Here is a 14,169-nt window from a genome sequence, read left to right as displayed (position 1 = left end):
GGGGATAAACGGGTTCTTGGATCAACCATTATCATATTTGCATCACCAGCCTAACACAAGCCTGTCACAGAAGAGACCCGATAATCCAATTATTACCGAACTTTGAAACCAAACACGACTTAACCCAATTTAAAAATAAATTTAAAATAATGTAACAATCGATGTGTCATAAATCTGATTTTAAATTGACCCAAAACACCTAATTCGAAATTGACTCAATGACCTAAAGAACACTTCTAGAATGTTAGTATAAACAAGACCATCATCTTGGCTATACAAAATCATAGATAATCTAGAGTCTAAAAGGTATAAAAATATAGAAGTATAAAAGTTTAAGTATACTAAGTATACTTAAGTATAATAAGTAATGTTTCTGGTAAGTACTATGAAAATATTGGAACAAAAGTATTATGAACATAATAAGGACATAAGGGTAAATACCCGTCCAAAAAGAAAGGGAAAATAAAGCAAAATGGGAAAATTTTGCATAGGGGCTTCTTACGCCTCTCAAGAAATTGTGCGTCTCGCGAGTTAGGCAAATGACATTTGAGTTATGATTCTTTTTATTACTTAAAATATAATAGAGGATTTATTACTTAAATTTAATGGTTAGAATTGTTTGTTAGAGAAAAATAAGAGAAATTTTAAAATGTTATTTTTTTTATTTTAAAATAAGTGTCAAAATCTGGGTGAAAAAACTAATAAAGAGAATCCTAATACATAGCATTCAGGGTTTGTTGATTGCATATTGTCACGTTACACGATATACTTCGTGTCTCGCAAAATTTCATCAGTTTCCTTTCAGGACTTTGTTTTTCCGTGGAAAGTTTTATGGGCTTTGTTTATTAATAGGCGGTTAGGGTATTTTCTAGCCCTAATTAAACCCACTAATTTGTCACTAATCAACATGGGATAGTGAGGATGATGGGGAACATAGAGGTTGTGATTTAACCCTTATAGACCTGGGAAAATTTGATCCGACCCGAAAATGAACCCGGGACCCGACCCGACAAAACCCGAACCCGACCAACCCGAAAGCGACTTAATCCGAAACATGACCGATCCGATAATTACCCGACCGAAAATGACCTGACCGGAAACCGACCCGTTTTGATAGATTAAATATCAATTTTTAGAGTAATTTCAATGTTAGAATTCATTTCAAATAAAATTTTAGTTTTCAAAGTATCTCAACATATTGAGTATATCACTTGAACCCTAAAACTCATCAATAGATCTCAAAAAACACGTATTTAACGTCTTTTTAGCCATCGTAATTATTTTTCTTTAAAAACAGGACGTTATAATCATCTTAATTGAATACATGTATCTTGTTAAATCAGTCAAATGAGTTTTTAATTCTTCTACATTTCAGTAAGCAAATCAATATAATTTATACGAACGTTTCGCACGTTTGAATGAGCTTTTCAAAAAACGAATGTCGCTACCCTAAATTATAAAACGCGTATCTTATAAGACGAAATAAGTACTTAGTTAGTTGTATATCTTTCCAACATGAAAATTGTGAAGATAATTTTAACGTCATTTTTATCTAACGTTACAATTATAATAAACAAAATAACTTTTATAAAGCGCGTATCTTACAAGTCTTTCAAAATAAGTATTAATTCCCCTATTTTTCTTGCACTTAAATGAACCTGACATACCAACTATTTTTTGAAAATCGTACATGTAATTTCTCTAATGATTTTTTTTAGACATTTTAATGATTTTTTTTTATGTTGAATTAGTCGATTGGATATTCTAATGTTTTATGGTAACCCGTTGGGTCAATCCGAACCTACCCAAAACCCAGAGTGATCCGACCTGAAACTGACCTGATCCGAAACTGACCCGACCCGAAAATGACCCGACCGAAATTGATCCGACCCAAAACCCGACCGACCGACCGTTTTCCCAGGTCTAAACCCTTATATAAAGAGATCAAGTTCAAGGGTTTTTTACACCGAATTTCTGTTGTCGTTTGTTCACATTGATCTCCATTTTTTATTTTCTACAAGTTTTAAAAGTAAAGAAAATTAGCTATTTTTAATTTTTTTTTTTTAAGTTTACTCTGATCTATAAAATATGTTATTTTTCACACTGTTTAATTATATAGTGCTTATAACTAAATAAAAATTATTGTATCTTAAAAGTGTATTTCAAATTTTTAGGCCTAAGCACTAAATAGGCAGAATAACGCTTTTTAAAAAACTAGATAGTGCTTCAGTTTGATATCAAAAGACTGTATTGTCTAAAATTATCTTTCGTTTAAAGTTTTTTATTTAATCCAGTTATTTATTTAATTGTTAACACTTATAATATCATTACGGGGCTTGTAACTTCTTCAACTTTTTCTATCAATATAAAATCTATATCAGTTTTTTAGATATAACACTTGCACAGTAGAGGTACAAATTGTGCACACCACCACAATAACAACAACCGATTTGTAAAATACGGGAGCAGTTGTGCATTCCGCCACAGTAACAACAACATCAATATTAGCTCGTACATCTAATCAAACCCGGCATATCAGCTGATTTCAGTCTAATTCATATGTGTTCCTTAGGGGACTGTACTGTTGTCTGCCCTTTGAAACCTAGGGAACTTTTTAGTTTGGAATTCCTAAGTGAATTCCCTCTCCAACTTGGTGCAGAAAGGTTGTGAAGGGGTTGCCTCAAAAAAATAAATAAATCTGAATTCGAACTATTGTCGTTCCTAGTCAATATATTTACATACATGCTAACATTAAAACCAAGGCGAGACGAGATATAAAACTCAAGACCTATATGTACATCACGAATTCACTACACACTTATAGGATGGTCATGGGTCGGGTCTAAGCTGAGTCCAACCGGACCTAGATCACCTAGACCCATAAGATTTTGGTGGACCAATACCTGAACCAGGAACAGACCACAAACCCGGTTGGTCAGATGGGTTTATTGTCCTGAATGTGTCTTGATTTAATTATACATAATTAAATTTTTTATATTTTTAAAGGTTTTATTAGTACTTAAATAAATTTTTGGATTGTATATATAACTCTAAATTGAGTCCTACTAAATGTAAAAATGGTTTAAAACTAATTTAAAAATAACTTTTTGTTGTATAATAGGTCAGGTCTAGAAAAAATTTGACAGGTTTGAAACAAATCTAGTGGGTTTGTGTCTTAAATGGGCCTAAAGAGGTCTCAGTATGAAGAACCTTGACCCTTGATAAGTGCAATTATTTGCACTTATATATATCATTTTATACTCCTTAATGATGGTCGTTGTTAGTAATAACGTGCTTTTTTTGAAAATTTATGTTACTTTACTCGTTTTGGTTATTCATGTTGATTTTGAGTGGTTTTGATTGTTTTAAGCATAATTCTTATGGTTTTATTGATGACGGAGTTCACTGAAGAGATTTTAGCTCGGGTGAAGATTATCTACAAAGAAAATGAGCAAAAGAGTAAAAGAGTGTTTATAATGCAAAATTTTTGAGGTGAAATTTGATACATGTCCACTAGATTTCAAGAGCTTTCCAATGATATATTATATGTCCAATTCCGACAAATGAGCAAGAAATGACGACTCGGCTTTTTCTTCTGGATTCCGTTTTTTCATCACGTTAATTTTGTAATATTTTATTTTATCTTATCTTTTTATTATGTTCTTAGGGTTTATTTAGTGGTTAATAACAGGATGTAGTAAAAGCCTCCTTTAAGGAGCATAAGGGGGGAGATTGAAAAGCTCTTCTTCTTCCGCATTCCTCCTTCCTCCTTCCTCCTTCATCTTAGAACTCCATTTTTAATACTTGTACGCTTTTAATTTCTTATCTTTAATTTACTTTCTTATTAGTAGTTTAATCTTTCTTTATCGAATTTGTATTAGTTTAATCTTTTCTTGTCAAACTTTAATTATTTTTTCTAGAAATTGTCATTTATTAAAAGTAGTTTTTATACATACATGATTAATAATAATACTTTTTAAGTAGAGAAAATTACTTTTTAAGTTTTTATACATACATGATAATTATATTTTATAAACCAAGAATGTATTAAAGATTCATTTATTGTGTTTTGTGAATACGTGTTAGGAGGTGGTACGGAATCTTTTAACAAACATTTGGCAAAGAAGTATGGAATCACAAAAGAAACTCATGCAACAAGCGGCAACGGGACCACAAGTAGAAGCCGACAGTGGGACATTCCCAGCGAAGGTATGCCTTTTAAATATAATCGTAATGATATGATTGATGAATTTTCTAAATATGTAATTTGTGATGAATTTCCATTTAACCATGGTAAAAGTAGGGCATACGAGTATTACACTAGAAAAACTTTGCAACCACAATATAGAGTAATCCCTAGGAACACTCTTAAACGATGCAAAATAAAATTATATGAATCAAAGCGCTATGAATTAGTAGAAATGTTTAAATCTTTTAATGGTAGGGTTACCATAACAATTGATATTTGGTCTGTTCCCCCACATTTAGAACCTTATATGTGTGTAACAGCACATTGGATAGATCAAAATTAGATTATTCAAAAAAGAATAAGTGCTTTTGAGGTAATGCTCGAAAGACATACAGGTGAAAACATAAAATACAGATTAATAGAGATGTGTAAAGAATGGAACTTGTTAGATAAGATATTTTGTTATTCTACCGATAATGCAACCGCCAACATTAAATGCATTGAACTTTTGTATAACGAACCTGCTTTTAGTATTATCCTTGGTGGTAGATTATTACACGTACGTTGTTGTGCTCATATAGTTAACTTATCTTGCCAAGCAGGTATTAGACAATTAAGTTGTAGCAGGAGCGGCACTCTCGATACATAATTAACATTAATAATTATACTTAAAATAAATAACGCGAAAGTGTAAAACGCCGAGTTGCTAAAAACCATTTAAACTAAAACCGTTCAAAACATAAGGTAAAAAAATCTTACAACTGAGAAAATATGAAATAAGGTTTACTTAAATACGATAAAAAAAAACATAAGTACAATATAGTCATCAAAGTCATCAAGTAAAATCACTATAGCTAAGTCCTCGATAGAATAATTAAAGTTGCGGCCTGGATCGAAACCTGAGCTAAATTTTCCTGCAAAATACTGTCATCCATAATATGGATGACAACTGATTAAATCGGTCAGCGATAAAGCCGAGTACAATTTTCTCAACAAGCTTATGATGCGATAGTTAAATCATGCTTACAAAATAATCATCAAGTACAATAGAGAAGATTATTATTCATTATTGACCTTTACTAAGCCATTGAGTTACACTCTCAATACTTGCAGAAGTTCATTACTGCTACTAAATACTTGGTAACCTTAATGCTTATTTAATCAAGTTCAATCAAGCCTCATAACTTTACCATCATAGCACATCACAAGATCACAACAATAATGACAACTGATATATGTAAGGGTCTGGTTAGGTGAGGACCGTAGTCCTGAACCCTAACTGTGGTGGGAGTCGTCACTCCTCTCAATACTGTTATGCTCGAGACTTCACAGGATGGGTTTTTCTCGGACCCCCTGTCTGACACCGCATTTTACGTGCCGGCTAACACGGACGCCAGGATTTTACGTGTCGGTCCATGGTTCGACGTTACCTTACTATCAGAGTCATACAATCAGTATCATGCAATATCAAACAAGACTCTAAACCGAAATAGTTTACATTCTTATAAGTCAAACTTCCACTAGTCAAAATTTTGACAATTCTACCCTTTTAATAGAAACAAATTACTAGTATCTAATAAATTTATATTAATTAAATAACAAATTTTCGTAGCTATACTATGATTCCTGAGGCTAAACTAAGTCATTATTATGTCATAAATAATCATAAAAGTCAAGGGTAATATTTCTAAGTACTTAATAACTTATTTCATCAAATAACCAGTAAAATAGTAAAACGGATCTATCATAACTATAAAAAAACATAATCCGACAAGCTATTAAGGGTCCAAAATCTAAATGAAATGAGTTTTCAAGAAAAACAACACTAAGCATTTTAACAAATTTGTTTGACTATTTTACCGATAAACCAATTAATAATTCTTTATAATTACTTGAGTCCAAAATAAAATAAAATAAAAGAGTTTATCAAAACACCAAGATGATATGGAATCATTCTAAAGACATAAGTTTATTTAACTAGTAAAATTCATATATATCTATATTATCATATTAATCAAAAATTTCCATATATATGACTTTTTTTTTAGTGTCCCAAAAGTATTATTGTTTTGACGAAAATATCACTAAACTAGATATGACTTTAATATTACCATGTAAAGTTTAAATGATTAAAATAAAATCATGTTGATCATGCTTTTATATTATCGAGTAACCATAAATAAATATCACATAACGAGAGAGTTAAGAAAATGTGTACCATTTTCCTCCGAAGGTGGTGCTAAACCAAGTAAGAGAATAATAATAGGAAAATAAGAACTAAAAGAAATAAGCTCCAAAAGAGAAAGTCTTCAAGGCTCCAAGCTTCAAAGAAGTAGATCTTCAATTACCCAAAAGAAAACGATATCCAAGCTCCAAAAGATAATACTTGACTTTTCAAAAGTTGATGATTATTGGCTTAAGAAGTGATAAGATCAAGCTCCATCTTCATTTGATTCTTCAACAAATAAAAAGGGTATAAAGTTAGTAAGATATTAATGAAGTGAAGATATAAGAAAGAATGGTAGAAAGATTTGATGATGGGAGTGCAAGTGATCTCATGGCTAAGGAGGGGTATTTATAATGGGTTTTGGGCAACTTTTTAGTTCATTAGATTGTATGAAAAAGAAGGTTAACTTGTGTAAGTGATTTAGAGTGTGTAAGTGAATATGTAAGAGTTGGAGTGTGTAAGTGGATGTGTAAGAGTTTGGAGTGTAGAAGAAGGTTAACTTGTGTAAGGAAATGGTGATAGCTTGTGTAAGTGATGAACATTATGGATTGATGTAGAAAGGATTTTGGTTCATCAAATTTTTGTTCTAGTTTATACTAGTGAAATGTTTTAGATTAATGGGAAAGTATGATAAAGGTTTGATTATCAAAATATGATAGTTTACTTAGAAAATTCTGGTTAAAACTATACTTAAAGTTAATCAGAAAAATATAGTTAATTTTAAGGTATAAAATAATTAAATCAAAGTTGTAAGGTTAAAATGATAAGTAGTAAAGTTAGTTTAAGAAAACGAAATTGAAACGTAACATTTTAATAAAACCATAAATATAATATTAACATTTTACGTTTTGTAGTATAAAATAATAAAATAATATTTTAGTGCTTATAAAGAAATTTAAGATTATATATATATATATATATATATATATATATATATATATATATATATATATATATATATATATATATATATATATATATAAATATATATATATATATATATATATATATATATATATATATGTATATATATGTATGTATGTATATATATATATATATATATATATATATATATATATATATATGTATGTATATATATATATTTATATATATATATATATATATATATATATATATATATATATATATATATATATATATATGTGTGTATATATATATATATATTATATATATATATATATATATATATATATATATATATATATATATATATATATATATATATATATATATATATATATATATATATACATATATATATATATATATATATATATATATACATATATATATATATATATATATATATATATATATATACATATATATATATATATACATATATATATATATATATATATATATATATATATATATATATATATATATATATATGTTGAAATGCATAGAGATGGTCGAATGCAACAAGAGGGGGGGTGAATTGTTGTGTATCAAGCTTTACTTCGTTTTTCTTCTAATTTGCGAAATTTTAACAAACAAAATAAAGCTTAAACTTAAAAAGAAAAAGATAAAAAGGAGACAAAGATTTTACGTGGAAACCTTCTTGGCCTAATAAGAAGGAAAACAACGACCCCTCGGGATTTCAAAATTCTCACTATGTTTTAGGCAATCAACTATAATCACATAAAACAGTTTGCTTCACTTGAAGCTTCTCTACTCTAGGCCTAATTCTCTTTCTCTACTTTCTCCTTCTCTTTCTCTTCTTACGCTTCTCTTCTCTATTCCCTTAGACTTCTCATAAGTCTAATTACAACAAATCACTCAATAACCCTTACAAGGCCAATTCTCAAGAGGATAAAAATTAAAATAATTACTTAAGAAAAATATAATAAATTAATTGGCATGTAAAAACAGAAAATATTTTTCTTAAATGATCTCCCTTTAATGGACACTCTTGAATTGATACACGGTTTGAGCAAAGTTCCTCCTATTTATAGTGGGAACAGCCAGTATTTACCTTAAACACACCTCCCACTATCATCCACGTTCTCAAAACAAAAAGATAGTGGAATTGCCAAAAAATAAATGTCCGGCTGTCATTTGCTCAAAGAGAAAAACGGTTTCCTTAAGCTATAAATAGCATAGGAATTAAAAACACAAGATCCTAAAACATAGGAGATCTTAAACTTAAGAAGAAAAAGTCTTAGGCTTAAGGAGATCCTGAAAGTAAGCACCATAAAAAGTAATCAAATCTGCATAATGTTAGTCATCACAGACCAGAAATAAAAACAAAAGAAAGAAATGTAGCAGTTGTTCAAATACAAACTTGTACCCCAGATGGTACAAAGGAAAGCGAAATTGTTTGATTAATGTTACAGCCAAAAAATCATTAAAAACATGGGAAGAGGAATCAGGGAGCAGTCTCTTCTTCATCGATGAACTCAGTCTGTACTTCCACTGTGTCCAGCTTGGCACCAAGACGGCTCTCCATCTGGTTAAGCTGATTAACAATTGAAGCAAGTGAGACTTGAATTTCATCTTGAAAAGCAGTGAATTGAGACTGTAGGTCAAGGAGCTTGGAGAGAATGAAGTTTGAAGAAGCTGCAGGAACAGAATCAGGGTTAGCACAACCATTACCTGGTGAAGACTGAGATGGTGGTGGTGTAAAGTGAATAGGTGATTGAGGTGGTGATGGATTGTGATGTGGTGGTGATGTGGTTGGCTTGGGAGAGGAGGTTTTATTGGATGTAGACTCAGGCATGGTCTCAAATGAGGTATCATCAACCAATGTAGCCTTACGTTTCGAGGCTAACCTCCTACTCTTCCTCTGAATAGATTTAGCCTTTCTCCTCAATGCTATCACAGTCTCTTCATCACTTGAATCATTACAGAGATTGTGATAAGCATCTTCTCCTAAGACTCCCTCCTGTTCTGATTCCCCTTTACTAGCTTCTCCATCCTGTTCCCCTTTTTCTTCTGTTCCAATATTGTCAGTGGGAACAGGTCCTTGCTCCTTTTCCTCTTTTTCTTCCTGTTCTTCCTCCCTCAATTTTTCTTCTTCTTTTTCAACCTCTTCCACTTCAGACCCAACTTCAATCACTTCTTCTAAATCATGTATTAACATCTCTTTATCATTTAATTTTAAGTGCAAATTTTGTAGACACTTTGCACCTATATTCATGTTGGGTCCCATTGGGAACTCCAACCCTTCCAAAGGGACATCAAATTTTCTGAAAATCCAGGTCAACAACCCTCCATAACCAACAAAGTTTTTCTTCTCAATACAATCAGACAAATGAGATATCATCAAAGATGGAAAATTTATCTTTATGTGATTAGCCATGCAGTAAATCAATGTAGCATCACGTAAACTTACTTCACTCCTTTTGGAGTTTCTTGGCAAAATAAATCTTCGTGCAATATTGTACAGTAATTTATGCAGAGGATTCAAAATGTTATGGCTTATTTTCCCTTTTCTTTGCTCAATCCCTAAAAATTTTAAAACCGTTTTTTCATTTATCCCAGAAAATACTATTTTTGAACCAACGTAGTAAGTATCAAACCCAACATTAGGAACATTAAACCATTCCCCCAGCAATGCACTATGAAATTCTATTTTGATGTTCTTGACAGTACTAGAACACATCCCATAATCATTTGAGAAATTTGAAATAAATTCTCGCATAAGATTTGGAAAAATGGAATTGCAACTAAAATTTGACATCAAAACTTCCCATTCTTGATGTTGCAAAATGTCATGCAGTTGAGGAAAATTGGTAGAGTCATACCAGTATTTGTTGAGTCCAAAACCAACAGACATTTCTTTTGAGATTTCTTCAGCACTATTAGGGTCACTATGCTTCGAACGTTTGACTACTTTGGAGGATGAACCACTTTTTGGTGATGAAATCTTGTGTTTGGTACTGGTAGGTTCAGTAGTGTGTTTGGGTGATTCTTTTGTGGTTTCTGTGGTTGTGGGTGGTGCAGCATCCAGTAATGGTGGAGGATGAACCACTTTTAGAGGTTGTGGCTGGGTATGTGTACGGGATTTAGGGGTTTTCTTGCCTGATTTTGAATATCTTGGGGTTTTCATTTTGAACTTTGAAAAGGTTAAGAGAAAAGAAGGAGAACGGTTTCTTGAGGAAGAGGAAGATGTATGCGTATTATAATGTACGGTGACAGCTTTTAAAAGTTTTGAAATGACGGTTACCTTAAGTCCCATCTCATCAATGCCATCATCATTACTTGTGATTTGGAAGGGTTATATGAAGAAATGAAAACCGTTTCCCATATTTTTTATTGATTTATGTTGACTCTATATAAAAAAATGAAGAACAAAATTATGAAATATTAAATTATAAAAAGAATGAATTATGATGTTATAAAATATTATATGAAGAGAATAATGAACATACTACTTTGGTCTGATCAAATTAACAACATACAAACGAGAAGACATTCATAGTACAAACTTTATTAAGTGTTTACCTGATCCATTCAATAATTGATTCTCAATCAAGATATTGAGGTTGATTCATGACCTTTTTCATTCTCATGATGCTTTATTGGGAATTTCATGCAACCAACTTTAGTGGAGCTTGATCATACCAAGTTCCAATCTCATCTTTTCATATTGTTCCCTTGGAAGTGGTTTGGTCAGAATATCTGCAACTTGTTCATTTGTATTAACATGCTTTAATCCAATATTTTTGTTTTCTACATTATCCTTAAGAAAATGATGTCTAATATGTATATTTTTAGCTCGTGAGTGATGCACTGGATCTTTAGATATACATATAGCACTGGTATTATCACAATAAATAGGAATGCGTTCAATTTTAATACCAAAATCTCTTAGTTGCTGTTTTATCCAAAGCATTTGGGAACAGCAAGCTGCTGCTGCTACGTATTCAGCTTCGGCTGTGGATAATGCAACCGTGTTTTGTTTCTTGGAACTCCATGAAACTAAATATGAGCCAAGAATCCATACCTGACGTGCTTTTTCTATTAACTAGATCACCTGCATAATCTGCATCACTGAAGCCTTTTAAATCATAAACATCACTTTTAGGATAAAATAGGGACAAGTCGTCTGTTCCCTTCAAATATCTTAAAATTCGTTTTACTGCTGTGAAATGTGATTCTTTGGGGTTGGACTGAAATCTAGCACATAAACCAACACTAAATGAAATATCGGGTCTACTTGCAGTTAGATAATAAGGAACCTATCATGCCTCGATACATTGTTTGATCTACGTTAGTTCCTTTTAGGTCTTTATCTAATCTAACATTTGTAGCCATGGGTGTATGGTTGGTTTTAGCATTGTTTAGCCCATACTTCTTAAGAAGTTCTTTTATGTATTTTTGTTGATGAATAAAAATACCATTTTCAGTTTGTTTAATTTGCAAATCAAGGAAGAAATTTAATTCTCCCATCATGCTCATTTCAAATTCTATGCCCATAAGGTTGGCAAATTCTTTACATAACATTCATTGGTCGCACCGAAAATAATATCATCAACATAAATTTTAACAACTAAAATATCATAACCTTTATTCTTAAAGAATAAGGTTTTGTCAATTTTTCCTCTTACAAAGTTATTTTGAATCAAAAACTTTGATAGTCTTTCATACCATTGCCTAGGAGCTTGCTTCAAGCCATATAAAGCTTTGTCAAGCTTGTAGACATGATCAGGACAAGAGGTATTCTCAAAACCTGGGGGTTGTTCAACAAAAACTTCTTCATCAAGAAAACCATTTAAGAAAGCACATTTCACATCCATTTGATATAACTTAAAGTTCATAAATGCAGCAAAAGAAATTAAAATTCTAATAGCCTCTAACCTTGCTACCGGAGCAAATGTCTCGGTGTAATCAATACCTTCTTGTTGATTATACCCTTTGACCACGAGTCTTGCTTTGTTTCGTACAATTATTCCATGCTCATCTAGCTTATTCCGAAATACCCATTTCAAACCAATTACCTTCTTGTGTTTTGGTTTGGGTTCCAAGTGCCATACCTTATTTCTTTCAAACTCGTTCAATTCATCTTGCATAGCTACTATCCATTGGAATCCTTTAGAGCTTCTTCGTGATTTTTGGGTTCAAGTGATGATAGGAACGCAAAATGTGCACAAAAGTTTCTCATTTGGGATCTGGTTTGTGTTCCCTTATTCATATCACTTATAATCAGATCAAGAGGATGATAACTTTGATATTTCCAAGGTTTGGGCACAAATTCTCTTGAGGGAATAGTAGCATGTTCTGGCTCAACAGCTTGATTGGTATTTTGTTCAGCTACTGGATCATTTTGCTCATCTACGGGAACAGCTGAATTTGGAACATTTTGCTGGTCCAGTTGTGTTGGCAGTTCCTAGACTTGGTCAGTTTCTTCTTTGTCTTCTTGTATTGGCTGTTCACCTGCTGTTCCTTGATCTTGCACCTTTATTTCTTCATCATCTTCTAAATTTGCAAGACCTATTTTGACATTGTTTATTTCCTGTTCACTTGTTGAAAAGTTAGTTTCATCAAAGATTATGTGAACGGATTCCTCCACGCACATTGTTCTCTTATTATAAACTTTGTAAGCTTTGCTATGTGATGAATAACCGAGAAATACTGCTTCATCACTTCTTTCATCAAATTTACCTATATTTTGTTTTCCATTTATATGACAAAACATTTGCATCCAAACACACGAAAATAGGAAATATTTGGTTTAACACCTTTAAGCAATTCATAGGGTGTTTTAGAAGTGATTGGTCTTATAATACACGATTCAAAGTATAGCATGCAGTATTGACGGCCTCGGCCCAAAAATTTCTAGGTAGACCACTAGCAATCAACATAGTCCTAGCCATTTCTTCTAGGGTTCTATTTTCCTTTCTACCACTCCATTTTGTTGTGGTGTTCTAGGAGCGAAAAAATTGTGATTTATACCATATTCATTACAATAATTCATAAAGTTTGAATTTTCAAATTCTTTGCCATGATCTGATCTTATGTGAACAATTAGATTATTGGTAGATTTTTGTATTTTGTTAGCAAAAGAAACAAACTCATCAAAAGATTCATCTTTGCTTACTAAAAATAGGGTCCAAGTAAATCTACTATAGTCATCAACTATGACAAACACATATCTTTTGCCACTACGGCTTTGTGTTCTCATAGGTCCACATAGATCCATATGAATTAATTCTAATGGTCTAGAGGTAGTCACCAGATACTTTGATTTAAAGGATGACCGCACTTGTTTTCCTTTAGCATAAGGATCACAAATTTCATTTTTGAGGAATTTTTATTGCTGGTAATCCTCTTACTAGGTCTTTTGATCTTAAAGTGTTAATCAATGAATAGCTAGCATGACCTAGACGCTTGTGCCAAAGCAGTGGGTCTTCTTCTATAACGCTTAAACATGTTAGACTGGTTTTGGGAACAGTGTCCAGGTCCACAACATAAGTGTTCCCTTTTCTGATTCTCTCAAGCACAGGATCTCCTGTGTTGTTCCTAGAAATTATGCATCGTTCAGAAGTAAACTTAACAGAGTTACCTTTGTCACAAAATTGAGAAATACTTAAAAGATTGTGTTTTAAATTCTCGACTAAAAATACATTGTCAATGGCATGGGAACTTGACCTTCCAACCTTTCCTCTGGCGATTATCTCACCCTTCATTTTATCACCGAAGGTTACAGTTCCCCCATCATATGCTTCAAGTGAGAGAAATTGAGATTTGTCACCCGTTATGTGCTTGGAACACCCACTGTCGAGAT

Source organism: Amaranthus tricolor, chromosome 4, assembly GCF_026212465.1.
Source record: "Amaranthus tricolor cultivar Red isolate AtriRed21 chromosome 4, ASM2621246v1, whole genome shotgun sequence".
Taxonomy (NCBI): Eukaryota; Viridiplantae; Streptophyta; class Magnoliopsida; order Caryophyllales; family Amaranthaceae; genus Amaranthus; species Amaranthus tricolor.
The sequence above is the reverse complement of the archived record's forward strand: the minus strand, read 5'-3'. Positions refer to the sequence as shown.